Source organism: Thalassophryne amazonica, chromosome 6 (genome assembly GCF_902500255.1).
Source record: "Thalassophryne amazonica chromosome 6, fThaAma1.1, whole genome shotgun sequence".
Classification (NCBI taxonomy): Eukaryota; Metazoa; Chordata; class Actinopteri; order Batrachoidiformes; family Batrachoididae; genus Thalassophryne; species Thalassophryne amazonica.
This window is the reverse complement of record NC_047108.1, coordinates 55,922,235-55,937,266: the sequence shown is the minus strand read 5'-3', so window position 1 is coordinate 55,937,266 and position 15,032 is coordinate 55,922,235. Positions and strand designations below refer to the sequence as shown.

At 39.8% G+C, this 15,032-nt stretch overlaps 1 long non-coding RNA gene across 1 annotated transcript; it reads left to right on the top strand.

The window, feature by feature from the left end:
- The first annotated feature begins 598 nt into the window (after positions 1-598).
- Positions 599-11,987, top strand: LOC117511627. The gene is made up of 3 exons (XR_004561007.1): positions 599-610; positions 5,040-5,043; positions 11,843-11,987. It is a non-coding gene; the product is annotated as an uncharacterized LOC117511627 (long non-coding RNA).
- Positions 11,988-15,032: the final 3,045 nt, after the last annotated feature.

Genomic DNA, 15,032 nt, shown 5'->3' with positions numbered 1-15,032 from the left:
TTTCCCCCTCTGCGGACAGTTCTTGGGCTGCGCGCGCTATGACGTCATTTGTTTATGCATAGCGGGTGGGTATAGCCACGTCGTAAATCTACGATACAAGCCCAGCAACGCCCCGGTAAAGTGATAATAATATTGAATAACTAATATTTTGCTATATTTTCCAGTATTTCTTTTTCTTTCTTTTTATTTTTTTGATAACTCTCACATCAGAGGGGGCGGGATTGATGACGTGAGGGGGCGTCGCCCCCAAACGCTGCCTCGTGGCGCCGGGTCCGGGTTATCTCTACTATGCACAATTTGTCATTGCTTTTTCACACTTGGTTTCTGACTGATAACTGGATGATAGACAACAGGCATAAAATTGGAACCTCCATCCAATTTTGGTGGTGTAGGTAAATCCATAACAGAAATATGAGCGTGATTGAGGCACGTTTGATTGAGCTATAATGCAAAATGTACCCCAAATGGGGTTTTCAATATTAAATTCAAATGTCCACAAAATCCACAATCCAGATCAGATCCAGATCAAACTTTGTCATGCGATACTGAGTGCCAATCTGTACCTCACATTGAAATATAACATTGATGGAGTGTGTATATATGTATATATGTATATATATATACAGACTAATTATCTTCCGATACATTTTTTTCAATAACTTTTAGACTGATAACGTAGTAAACAAAGCTGAACAGCAGCAAACATTTTTAAAATTTAAACTCATTGAGCACCTACCTGTTAAAAGTTTCCTAACAGATGTGTAGTTCTAGCCTCTGCAAACAGAAAAGCGCTGCTTCAAGCACGCACGCACGCACGCACGCACGCTTCCAAGAGCTTCCAGCAGGGGGCAGCATGTTTGAAGTGTGGGCTCATAGAAGTGTGGGCTCATTGTTTGGGGCTTTTGATGCTTCCAAAAGAGATTGTGGTGTTAAAACTGAAATTCAGCTTGTTAGTAGTTGCAAATGTACCAGAGACAATACCAGAATTTATTGGTTGTAACTTCTAATATATTTTTGGGTGGTTTATCTTTATCAAAGATAACTTTGCAGTTATCTGATTTTGGTTATCTGTGCCCACCAGTGTATATATATATATATATATATATATATATATATATATATGACTGACTGACTGACTATTGGGTTCTTGGTCACCTCCTTGACTAAGGCTTTTCTTCATTGATCTCTCAGTTTAGATGGCTGCCAGCTTTAGGAAGAATCCTGGTGCATCAGAACTTCTACTGTTTACAGATGATGGATGCCACTGTGCTCAATGGGACCTTGAAAGCAGCAGAAATGTTTCTGTATCCCCAGATTTGTGCCACATGACAATCCTGTCTCAGACGTCTACATACAATTCCTTTAACTTCATGCTTGGTTTGTCCTCTGACATGCACTGTCAGCTGTCGGACCTTATATGTAGGCAGGTGTGTGCCTTTCCAAATCCTGTCCAATCAACTGAATTTGCCAGAGGTGGACTCCAGTTAAGCTGTAAACACATTTTAAGCATGATTCAGGGAACCAGGATGGACCTGAGCTCAATTTTGTGCATCATGGCAAAGGCTGTGAATGCTTTTGTGCATATTATGCCTTAGTGTTTACTTTTAATAAATTTGCAAGAGAGATGAAAATGACTTCAATGAGGTAAAATATAATAACTTGTCGTATTTTTGTTGTCAGTAACGTTAACAGTGTTGTAACGATGGAAACAGTCACATTTCCTGCTACTAAAAAAAATAACATCTGTTGTAACAGTGTTTATTTTAATGGTGCTATTCTCATCAGTGGCCACCCTTTGGTACATATATTGGGGTATCAGTCAAACACATTGAACAGTGTAGATGGAGAAACCTTTATTTATTCTGGTACAGACAATGGCCCAAATCTATGACTCTTCCTTTGCCCTACCACTTCACCCTTTCACTTCCTTTTGTACATTGACATGAAAGTGCAAAATGAAAAGAAAGAGCGGAGTGGTAGGGTGAAGAAAGAATTTTGGTTGTTGGGCCATTGTTAACCATAGACAAGGAATGGGAATACTGATGTCAAAAAGATCAACAGGAGGTCTTTTAGAATAGAAATAAGTGAGAAATAACTAAATATACAGATGAACAAGAAAAACATTAATTCTACACAAGGCTGCAAGATGTATCAGGTGAAAAGAATGGATGGATGGATGAATGGATGGATGAGATTTATTGTCATTGTCATTACAAGTGCAACAACAACGAGATTACGTCCACACTCACATTACCACAAACAAACACATTTATTACTTGTTTACCGTAATAATGGCACACATCAGAATTAAGACAACACATATACATTGACATTGTTTATGTGCACTAAACTTGAAACAGTCTGTTATCCAAATTGAGGCGATGTGAGTGTGTGGTAGCCGCTGCAACTGGAGTCGCGCCGCTGCTAGCTTGGGGGGAATGGGGACCTGCCGCAGCTAAAACTGCGCAGCCCCCAGAGGGGAAAGGGGTGGCATGAGCAGTGACTGGGATGGGGTGTGTGATGGGGGACAGGAGGTGAGGTAGAAGGGAAAGTGGAGCATGCTTCGGTCTTTGTCCATGTGTGAGTCTGTCTGTCCTTGTGTACTGGAGTAAGAAAAATAAGGAGGCAGCCAATCTTCCCAAGGCCATAGAAATTCTTCTGGAGGATAAACAATGGGCATTTTATCCTTGACAGGCTGATAAGTCTGCAGTGTTTGTGGTTGAGCAGTGAAAAACACTTTTTCAGCTTCACATGAACAAACCAAAGCTTAATTATGAAAAATTCTCTGGCCTCTGAAATCTTCACTTTCTCCTGCAAGGCACGCATTTGCTCTGAGATGTTATCCAATTTGCGTCTGAGTTCAAGGGTTAATGCAGTCTGAGTATGCATCGCCTTGCCCAATTCATTAATCATGATGGACAAGCGAGGGGTTGTGGCTTTGGTGGCAGCGGTCTTGCCAATCTTCCGGTAGGTCAGGGCAGCACATAAGCCAATAAGTACCAGCCCTCCTACTATGAATCCAAATATGAATAAATCCTCAACGTCCGCCACAGAGAAAACTGGAAAGCATGTGACCTGCCAAGTCTCCCAGGCCTCGAGAACATAGCCCGCAGGGTAAGTTCCATCTGGGCACGCAGGGTCCCCAGCCCTGATCTTCTTGTGAAAAAAAAATGGTGTCAGTAGCGTTCAGAGACCAGCTGATCAATTCCATGATTAATCCGATATAGTTTGAAGAATTCACAGCCTGGTGAAGTAGGGACTTTGAAGGTTGGAGCAGAGATAGAGGAGAGAGGAGGAGATACGACCGCCCTCGCCAGAGTCCCAAGCTGAATGCACATAATATGTTCATTTTCATGTGGGGCATGAATGGTATGGTCGGAGATGAAACTGGGATTATGAAAGAATCATGGTTAAACATTGTGCAATATGAATGAGTTATTAATAACAGGAACATTGTTCCTACACAAGACCATTCACAAAGCAATGTGGGTTTCGACTAGGGATGAGCGAGTTCACCACTATCTGTATCTGTATCTCTATCTGTTCAGCCATGTAAATGATCTGTATCCATATCTGTGCTCATAGTGGGCGTGGCCTAAAGCGGAAGTGGGTGTGGTTTAACCTGAAATGGCTGGGGCTTAAATCAGTACATTATTTTAAGTCTGAAGTTGATATGGATTGATCAGAAGTTGCAATATTTAATGTTTATTTGAAAACTATTTACAGAACAGCCTCAAAGTTGAGATTCAAATCAAGTTTTTTTATGAACTCAGAACATGAATATTCTTAAGTGTATGAATGAATAACAGAACAGCCTCAGAATTGACATTCAACGTAGTAGGAAATTATGAACTACTAAGTATGCATGAACAAGAGTTGTCATACTCAACACAACTTTCTTTTTTAATTTTATGATCAAACTGATTTTTTTCAATTATTTATTTATTTTTACTACCTAACATTATTGGAATTTTTTTCCACACAAAGTTAAACAATATTGATTAAGGTGTGTGTGTGTCTGTGTGTGCATGTGTGTGTGCAAGTGTGAGTGAGAGAAAGGTTGTTATTTTTAAGAACTGCAGTGAGAAAGTGTCAGATACTGCATGCAGCCATATTTAAAAAATATATATATATATTAATATAGGTGTGTTCAGTTCAGGTATATGTGTGTATGTGTGTAAGTGGTCTGCAAGACTGTTTATTTTTTTTTAATGATCTGTGTAAACTTGGTGATTCATGCAAACATCCAATCATAGCAAACAGGGAAATAATATGTCAGCCTTGTTCACTGTGTTCGTCTCAAAAGCACTGCATTCAGTAGGAGCAAAGTTTTCCAACTGACTTTATATCACCCAACCAAATGAAGAGCAAGCAAACAGTTAAAATTAATTAATTCATTCATTCATTTAAAAAAAACGACCGGAGTGGAGGCAGTGACTGATGCGACATGAGCCGTTTTCAGCTCTGTCTTGTCAAATGCACTGCATACGATATGAAACAAGTTCACCAAGTAACTTTAAATATCATACAAAACAAAAAAGAGGTGAGCTGAAGAAAACTTGAGCACTGAGAGAGCAACACAAGGTAGAATCAAGCCAAGCACAGAGAGAGATCCTGTCTGCATGTGTGAGAGAAAGCCACAAGTCTGGCTGCAGAGAGACGTGTCTGTGTAGGGAGGGACGGAAGCTGTGTGTGACTGACCAATCACAGAACGTGAAGACGGTCAGTCAGCCAATGAGAATTTTCCTTCAGCACGAGCACAGATATTGATGAGTTTTACTTGTATCATGCTTGTACTCGTCAAAAATGCTTTATCCGTACCGGATACTCATCTGAAATGAGTATCCAGCTCAACCCTAGTTTCTACAGATGGGAAGGTGAAGAACCAGGTGGAACATGTGCTAATTGGAAAAGGGTTCAGAAATTCAGTGAAAGACACAAGAGTCTATAGGTCTGCACAATGGAAGTAATCACAATGTTGTACTTACAAGTCAAGCTGAGATTGAGCTAGCAGCCAAAGGAAAGGAAAAACAGCTGAGTCAAGTAAGATACATGCATGGTGAAAAATGAAGATGTGTTGAAGGTGTTTAACATCACAGTGAAAAATAAGTACCAGGTGGTGGACAAAGAAAAAGAGAAAACCATCAGTGGAAAAAGAAGTGGAGCCAGACTTTCAGATGAGGAAGCCACATTCAAATGCTGCAGAAACAGTCCTGGGTCAATGTCAGAAGAATAAAAAGCCATTGATCAGTGTAGAATTATAAACCAACAAGAGGACATTAATATGAAAATCTTGAGTGCAGATCTGAAAGAGTCAAGGGGCAGCTTAGGAAAAACTCGAATGCAGCGAAAAAATGAAGCAGAGCACAGCAATGCTGGATAAGAACTGAAACCTCAGCAAGACAAAGCCAGGTATCAGCCAGATCACTTTAAAGAAGAGAACAACCAGAAAATCCAATATCCAGTGAGGAAGAAAATGGGTTTGAACTGGGTGAAGTAATTGAAGAGACAGTTGTCAATGAATCAACTATAGATGAGGTAAAAGAGACAATCAAGAAATTGAAGAGTGGGAAAGCACTGGGAATTGGCAACATCACAGCTGAGTTACTGAAGTCCAATGCTGTGTGTTCGGAAGCTATATGGAATATATATTGAAATACAAAATCATTCCAGAGTCGTACAGATGAGGGCTGACTATGAAACTGGAAAAGAAGGGAAATCTAAAAGGGTGTCCGAACATCAGAGGCATTATCCTAATGTCCATTGTTGGGAAAATACTGGGGAGAATTGTGACTGACAAGTAAGAAACAGAGTTGACATGAAGCCCAGGAAGGAACAGGCAGGTAAAAGATGAGAAAGAGGGACAGAAGATCAAAATATAGAACAGATGAAATGGTCATAAGTATTTTCATATCTGAAGTTCACTGTCTTTGAAATGGTTTTTGGTTGTGTCCACACAAAAGCTTTTAGGTGATTATATGCAGAAGTACATAATCCCTGAGAAGATATTGCAAATAGTGAAATTGTTCTACATTTTCAGTGTTGAAGCAAAAATCTGAGTGTTGGTCATAGTGAGAACAGTAGATGATGGAAATTTACATCAAACCCTGACCACTTGGAGTTTGCAGAGGATACAGTTCTGTTTCCCTCTGCTGAACAACATATTCAAGACACAACCATGACACTCAGTGAAGTCAGATGTTAGGTCTAAAGATCAGTGAGGAAAGATGAAGTTGTTGAGTATACATACAAGGAACCAAGTAAAGATAATAATATCAGTGTCAATGCCAATATCAATGGCCAGAATATTGAAGCTGCTGATGAGTTCACCTCTTTAGGAGCTCAAGTGTGTAAGAAATTAAGTGAATTGAAGTATCTTAAAAACAGACTTCCAAAAGTGAGGGAGGTTTCATCAGACTCAAGAAAATTTTGAGCTCACATAACGTCTCAAGAAAAACAAAATTAAAATTGTATAACATGCTAGTGTTGCCTGTCTTGCTGTATGAGAGTGAAACATGGAAGACAAATATAGGAGACACTAAGTAAGTTAACATGTTTAACAACAACAGTTTGAGAAGGATCCTGGTGGCAAGATCATGTCAGTACAGATGAGTTGCTAGAACAGGGAAGCTTGAAATTGATGAGCAAAGAGGTGAAACTCTGCAGATGGAAGATGATGGGCCATATTCACAGACAATAATCATGACTGTAATGACACTTGTATTGGCTTTGACATAGGCACCAAATGGAAACAGAAGAGTGAAGGAATATATGAAGAGCTCTTTTCCAAAACGCTATAAATCCATTTTGATTGTTTTGAGAAAAATGACTTTTATTTATCCAGATCCACAAATTTTGCAAATATTTAGTTTGTCCTGTTGTAATAGATGGTTTGTTCAGTTTGAACATTTTCAACAATAATTGACAAATCTAACAACATTATTGTTTATAATCCAAAGTTTATTTTATTTTTTTCCAAAACACTATAAATCCACTCATTCTTTTTTCAAAATGCAAAGCAATGCAAAATGCAGTAAATCCATTCATTTTTTTTTCTGTCTTTCTGATTTTAAAATAAGAGAACATGTAGATATAAGGAAATTTCATCAAACAATTTGTAATAAAAGCAATAATAAAGTAACATTTCAATAACATTCATTCATTTTGCTTAATCTTACGTTTTAAGACTATCCAGCATGGAAAACAACTAACTAAATAACAGTCAGTTCATTTTTTAAATGCAATCCATTCAATGTGCAACCCTAAATAGCATAACAAAACCACCAGTTAAGTGCTGAACCTGTATGTGTGTGTACGGCATCCTGAGAGAGGTAAGGGGGATGTTTGACAACTCTCAAGTGTGTGTGTGTGTGTGTGTGTTAAATAACAATAATCAATATTGATACAAAATACATTCAATAGCCAAGTTATTCACTAAAGTGTTGAACCTGTATCACCAAGCTATTATCAACTTTGACAAAAAAAATACATTCAATAGTCGAGTTATTCAAGTTATTCAGTAAGGTGTTGCACCTGTATCACCAAGCTATTATCAACTTTGACAAAAAATACATTCAATAGCCAAGTTATTCAAGTTATTCAGTAAAGTGCTGAACCTGTAAAAGTAGCAACTTTACCTGTTATATAAAACAAAAATTAACACACATAGAAATTACTTTAGTGCTCAATATTAAATTAATTCTTAAATCTTGAACCTACTGAAGTGCCACCTAAATAGCATGACAAAAACACCATTTAAAAACAATAATCATTGATAATACATTCAGTAGTAAGTTTAGTGTTGAACCTGTACGTATTTGTGTGTGTCCTGAGAGAGGTTAGGCTAAGTTGTGTTTGACAACTCTGCTAGACCACAGGTGTGTGTGTTATTCTGAGAGAGGTAAGAGGGATGGTTTTACAACTTTGCCAGACCAAAAGTTGAGTGGGATTGTTTGTGTGTGCACCATCCTCAGAGGGGTAAGGAGGATGTCTGACAAGTCTGACAGACCACAGTATGTATGCATGTATGTATGTGTGTATGTGTGTGTGTGTGTTTCTGCATTTACTCTGCATCCTCATCACTCTGGTATGCATTTTCATTCACCTCAGATAATGCTTCATTATAAAAAGCCCTCACTCCATCAGACACACCTATTGCTTCCAGAAGTGCCAGCACATCATGCTTCTTTGGACCTTTCACTGTGGACTGCTTTGGAAGTATGGCAGGTTTCAAGTCAGCCCATCGCTTGCCCCGTTTCAACACACTGTGAAAGCAGTACTCCCCGTTGTACACTGTCTTGAAGCCAACCTTGTTGGTGCTCAAGTCAAGCATGCATGCATCGCTGATCTTAAAGCTTCTCTGAGCCTTCACACATTCTTTTGTGGCTGACCTATAATCAAATGCCTTCCAGTCTGTGCCATAAATGTAAACATTGCCCAACTGCTGCAGGAGAGTATGATATTCTTGTGGTAGCAGAATTGAGTCAATTTTCCTGATCTTCTGTTCAATCCTACCAAAGACACGGTCAGCTGGGAGATAACTGTGCCCTCTAACTGGAAAGGTGTGCTCAATGCCAAGGCTGGGAAAAAACTGTTTAAGTTCCATGAGCATGGACACCACAGTCAGATTTTTGTCTTGCCCAACCCTATTTAAAATGTCATAGAACATGCGAGCTCTGCAACGATGCAAAATTAATGATGCAGATTCTATCTGCTTCTCTCTTTCAGTCAAGTCTGGATCAGAAATTCTGATTTTGTATTTGGCATAAACAGAACATGCGTCCGTAGCTGGGTGGCCAAAGCCAAGATTGAAATCATTGGCAAACACAGAATAGTACAGGGAGTAGCTCGTGTGTGTGGCTGAGAGCTTCAAAGAGCTCATGCATCTTGCGTACATTCAGATGACAAGGGAGATACTTGTGGCCTAGTGCTCCTCTCCGTTCATAGTGGCTGGCCCTGCATGTGAAGGACTGTATGTGTTCAACAATTAATTGCCTTCACTGTTTGTTCTCCTGAATATTTCGTGCACCACCTCTTCTCTCTGGACATGTCTCAGCAGTATCAGCATAATACTGGGCAACCAGGGAGGCACGGTCTTTCCTGATGCCTGTAGTAAATTAAAAGGAAAATATTTCTTAGACTTACTTACTAACTTCAACTTTGAAACCAATACAAAACACACCATTTCCACACAAGAAACATACTAGCACAATGATTGATTTTTTTCTTGGAAACAAGGGACATTCCTATTTCTACAGTAAATATCAACATTATAATAATGAATGTGTTAGCTTCAAAAATCATGGACAAAGTTTGTTTTTACTGGGGACAGATAGCGAAAACTCAGGGATGTCCAGGGTAAAATAGAGTAGGCTAAAGGTTTGATTAACCTGTATACACCCACCTCTTTCTGGCTTGTGCACAAATGTATTGCGTACCCAAATGCCATTGGTCAGTAAAATTAGGTTATAAATCCCACATGTTTGTGACATATCTCATTTGAAATCTCTTGTCTTCTAGTTTGTGGGGATATGTGCATGAACTCTCTAAGTGCTACACAACTTGAGTAATGTAACTTCAAACATGTCTAAAAATTATTTTTTTTCCTCCTTTAATAAAAAAGTAATATTATAGTGTGTATGTTTATACTTCATAGTAAATGGTAAATGGACTGCATTTATATAGTGCTTTTCCATCTGCATCAGACGCTCAAAGCACTTTACAATTATGCCTCACATTCACCCCGATGTCAGGGTGCTGCCATACAAGGCGCTCACTACACACCGGGAGCAATTAAAGGCCTTGCCCAAGGGCCCTTAGTGATTTTCCAGTCAGGTGGGGATTTGAACCCATGATCTTCTGGACTCAAGCCCAACACCTTAACCACTAGACCATCACCTCCCCTAGTAGTAGTAGAAGACCTTACAAACACACTACACTTGTTGTTTATGTTCTGGACAACAACTGTGTAAAATATCAGATCTCTAGTCATAAGCTCTGCGAAACTGTGAGCCTCTTTGTATTTAAAAGTGCCATTTGGCACAATTGATCCAAATTAGCTCCAAATGTGCCAAACAGGATTATTTATATTTTATGATTAATTTCACCATAAGTCCAAAAAAGATGAAAATAAGTCATGTGAAATGATAAAAGACGATGCTTAAAACTCCTGCGTGCTCTGGCCTCATTCGCTTTCACCTTTACACATGCTGATATTGGCCGCCTTTGTAGTTAAAGACTATAATTCCCATGATGCACTGGGAAGCTTATCTCATTGGCGAACAGAAAATATGAGTCATGGGTTTGAAATGTCACTGGGTTTGCTAGCTCTGAATGGCCAAAATCTTCAATGCGTAAGTGCCTTGGAACGCACGTTTTACTCCAAAACGTCAACCAGAAGAATGCGCGTACCAAGAATGGAGCTTACGCTGGATTTAGAGAGTAAACAGGTTAGTGAATAAGCCCAAGTCACATGCAAACTCCGAAAGTATTGGAAACACGGGAAAGACACGTTTTTATTGTCATATTTTTACTTTTTCATGGAATAAAATGGACGTTGATGGATTATAACAACACACAGCATTACTTTATGGGAAATACAATTGGATATTATTTTTCTGTGGTGTGTCACGAACAAATGAGCCCACTTATGGCTGGATTCGATGTGTTTTGAAGTTCCAAAAGACGAACAGAAGGTAAGAAGCAAAAATTATGAATTATAATATGATGACAAATTATTAGTTACTGGCGTTTGTGGTGGATGGTTGGCTGAGAGTGGAGTTGATGGTCGCTTTCTTTGAGATTGCCTGATTCAAAGAGGTACAAAATTGTACTTACCCAACACTGTGAGGAATGTTGATTTGCAAACTGGTACTTCATGCGGATGGTCATTACACAGCAGACTGTATTTCACGGAGATGTTCCTGTCCTTTCTTCGGTCTTCATCGTCAAACTTTTGACGCTGCCATTTAACTTCTGTTATTGTCATCAGATGTTTCGTGTCTGTCATCAGAAGTAGAGCCCTGTCCTGTTCAACCTTACCAGGCATATCATAAAACTTCAGAAAATTCATTACGATTTCATCCAGTGTTAATGTATGTGCATGTCAAAAGTTTTTGGCAGCAGTGTGTTTAAATCCAATGGAGGGAATCAGCCCACCACCAGAATAGCGAATTTTCCTTGTTTTCTCTCATTCATGGTTGTCTTTGTTTAAACAACGTCTTCTACCACCTGATGTAGGTCTCACAGGTTCTTCGGAACCATCAAAAGTATTCACAACAAACATTCCCGAAAGTTGTTTGGGCACAAGAACTTACACAGCAACAAAACTCCCCGCTTCAGATCGCTGCCATGTTGGACAACGCTGACTGAACTCTGATTGGTCTAGAGGAAATGTTGCACTCAGCCAAAAACCGTGTACAGTGCCAATCGAGGTTTGGAAAGAAACAACAATTTGCAGCACATATAAACAAGGAAATATAGCGATTTGGCATGAAACATTAATGGAGCAGTGAATATGGTCAGTACACAGCAGAATAGCGTGGCAAACTCGTTTTTTTTTTTTAAATTGCCGTTTATCGCGTTTTGGAAAAGAGCTCTTCATATATCCTAAATGTGCTTAAATATGCATTAACCATTTGTGCTTTTTTCCCCATTCAGAATCATCATAATATTATTTATATTTTACTGAACCAAGAATATGTTGTTACATTTATTAGTGTGTTCTAATGTTTGGAGGTGATCCTTTATATATTAATAGAGCTTGTTGCTGTTGAAGAATATATTACTCATATGCTCATAGTGATCAATATTTATCAATGCTTATTAAACACGTAATCAATAGCTAAGGTTAATTACATGACATCTATATATTCAAACACTTTTGAAATATATGTTTGTATGCTTTTGAACTGTGTATTGTGTGTACCAAATTAAATGTATGTTATGCTTATTATTATATTTGCTTTTGTTTCAAGATTTGCTTTTGCTTTAGTAGCTTTTGCTGTTATAAAGATGATTTACTTATATACGAGGTCTGTCAATAAAGTAACGGTCCTTTTTATTTTTTTCAAAAACTATATGGATTTCATTCATATGTTTTTACGTCAGACATGCTTGAACCCTCGTGCGCATGCGTGAGTTTTTCCACGCCTGTCGGTGACATCATTCGCCTGTGAGCACTCCTTGGGAAGGAGTGGTCCCACCCCCTCGTCGGATTTTCATTGTCTGGAAATGGCGGAATGAAAAGGACTTTTTTTCCATCAGAATTTTTTCAGAACCTGTTAGAGACTGGCACCTGGAAACCATTCAAAAAATTTATCTGGCTTTCGGTGAAAATTTTACGGGCTTCACAGAGAATAAGGACGCTCGGCGCGCCACGGTCCGAGCTGCGACAACACGGCACAAGCCACCGGACCGTTTCTAAATGGATGGCTCTGTGGATACGAGACCGTTGTGTGCTCTTTCTCTGGTTATCACAAGAGCTGGACATCAGCCATTTTCTGGCAGATTTCACTTTTAACAAGAGATTTTGTCATGGAAAGCCGCGTGGAGGCTTTGTGCGTAAAGACGATTCGCTTTGGAAGCGAGACAAAGGAACACCTCCGTTTTGGCGTGTCAGAGGACAAGTTTGGACATGTCCAGCTCTCCACAATTTCACTGATACTTACTGGACTGGTAAGCATTGAAAGCCGAGATAGACATGTCCAAACCTGACAGACATTGAGAAACATTCACATGTTGCAAACAGCATATGGAACAGGATGCCAGTACTGTCCACAAACAGTCAGATAAGGAGACTAAACTTGATACACGGGCATTATTAGACTTGTTTGTTAGAATATTGTGCAATTTTGAGATGTGCTAATATTCGTGTGGTATAAGCGTGTGGTGAGATTCGCTGACAGTCTTTCAGTTTGCAATTTTCTGGCCCAAAACAATTTCTTATCAGTTTAGGCACAGGTGTCACTTTAGGAGAAAGAGGAAGCAAGAACACTCCACTGCGCATGTGGGCAGGACCAGTGCCACGAAGAAGAGGGATGAAGACCACTCAGATGAAGGACAACGCCTAAGATTAGCATGAATCACTGTATTACCATAGGAAGACAAAGGAGTATAAAAACAGAGCCCAGCCCACTGTTCGGGGTTCCTCGTTGCTGAGAGCTTGCTGGAACATGAGATGGCAGGTTGGGGGCTCTCAGTTTTGGGGACCCTCAGAACTTCTGGGTGTGGTTTTGTTTATCTCACTCATTCTGTAAAACTTTCATTCTGTTAAATTCTGTGACATTTAAATTCTGTTTAATAAATCTCTGAGTGGTGGTCTAGCCCTCAGAGTAATTATGTTCAAACTTAAATAACTGGTCAAAACCTTCTTTCAAATCAACGGACGCGCGGGATAAGAGAGACAGGGGAGAGCGAGGTCACTGGAGAAAACCAATGCACCACAAGGCCAGAGGATAGGTAACAGATAATAGTTACTTTGGTAATTGATTTTCCCTCACAATGCAATTGGATCATCTGTTCTCAGTCTCCCTAAATAACACTTTGACACAAAGTAATTCTGGCATTACCCAACAATCCTCCAGATATTCCAGATCCATAGACATTAAGTTGTCATATTAAAGCATGAGTTAGCATTCTGGCATTATAACATCTACACAGTAAGACTGGAAGTACACTAAAGATTTCAATGTTCATGCTCTTACAAAAGCATTGGTGCTTCCAAACATGTTGATATGTTGCCACAAACAGATACATTTCTGATGGCTGAGTCCACGAAATCATTGACACATGGAAATGGATACAGTCTGTTTGTTTTATTATTTTTAACTTGTGCTATTTATGCAACGGAGTCTCTTCTGATGTATGATCGCTAAACACTGCTGGTTCTCCAGCACTCGGTCCAGGGTGGGGTGCTTTCGTTGGTGGGTGGATAGAATTTTCTGCCTTCATTTTTATCAGGTTCCATCTTTTCTGTGCCAGGCTCCTGCACTGCCTTTTGGCCGAAAGCGCAGTCGCTGCTGCGGGAGACAAAGTGGCCAGCTAGTGAAGCTGAAGTTTCATTTGGCTCGCTGTTTGGTGTCTGGACATTCTGTGCACAAACTTCTGGCAGGATCTGTGCTGTCTTGGCACCTTGTGGATCCAGTTGAAGCATGCGTGGTGCCTGTGGTCAGCTTCGAGGACTGTTGGCCTGGCCAACCACGTCTTCGCTGGATTGATTTACACCAGCGGCAATCTCGGAACCTAGGTCTGCTTCACCGCATTCCTCGGCAAGTTGAACTCTACGGTCCAGGTCCGGTCCCAACTTCAGCCAGAGTTGGCCTGGTAAATGCCAGATCACTGGCTAATAAATGGACAAAATTGGGTGTGGAGTTCATTGGCTCAGCGGGGAATTTGGTGCAGAAAATCCACTGTGTTGATGGTGGTTTTTCAGGGAGAGATGTTTGTCAAGTTGAGACTGTGGCTTGTTTTCATAGACATGTCTCTGGAGATCGTGGAGGGATGTGTTTTGCAAACTTGGCTCCCATTGCTATGTTGGATGACATTGAAATCAAGGACGGCCCATTGGCTGTTCCAGCAGTATTAAATATTTTGTGTCTGCAAACTAAAATCCACGCGAAATGTCTTAAACCTAAACCTACTTCCAGGCACCTTGTGTATGTTGCTCTGGAACCATCCCTAGATTTGAACAGTCAAACTGTCAACCCCACTGAGATCCTTAGTTTGAGTCTCATTAACATCAGCTCACTGTCCTCAAAATCATTCCTAGTTAATGATCTATTTATGGACAATCACCTAGATATGATTGGGTTATGTGAAACCTGGCTTAAACCTACAGCTGTCCTTCCTCTGAATGAGGCCTGCCACTGGCGTACACATTTAGTCACTAAAAGTTTCAAATCTGCAGTGATTAAACCATTACTTAAGAAATCCAATCTTCACCCGAACGGTTTCATTGGTTACCGGGGATGCTTTTCATGTAATTGCTATGACTTGTGACATCGGTTCACTCTCTGGGCAGCTTAGCTGACCTG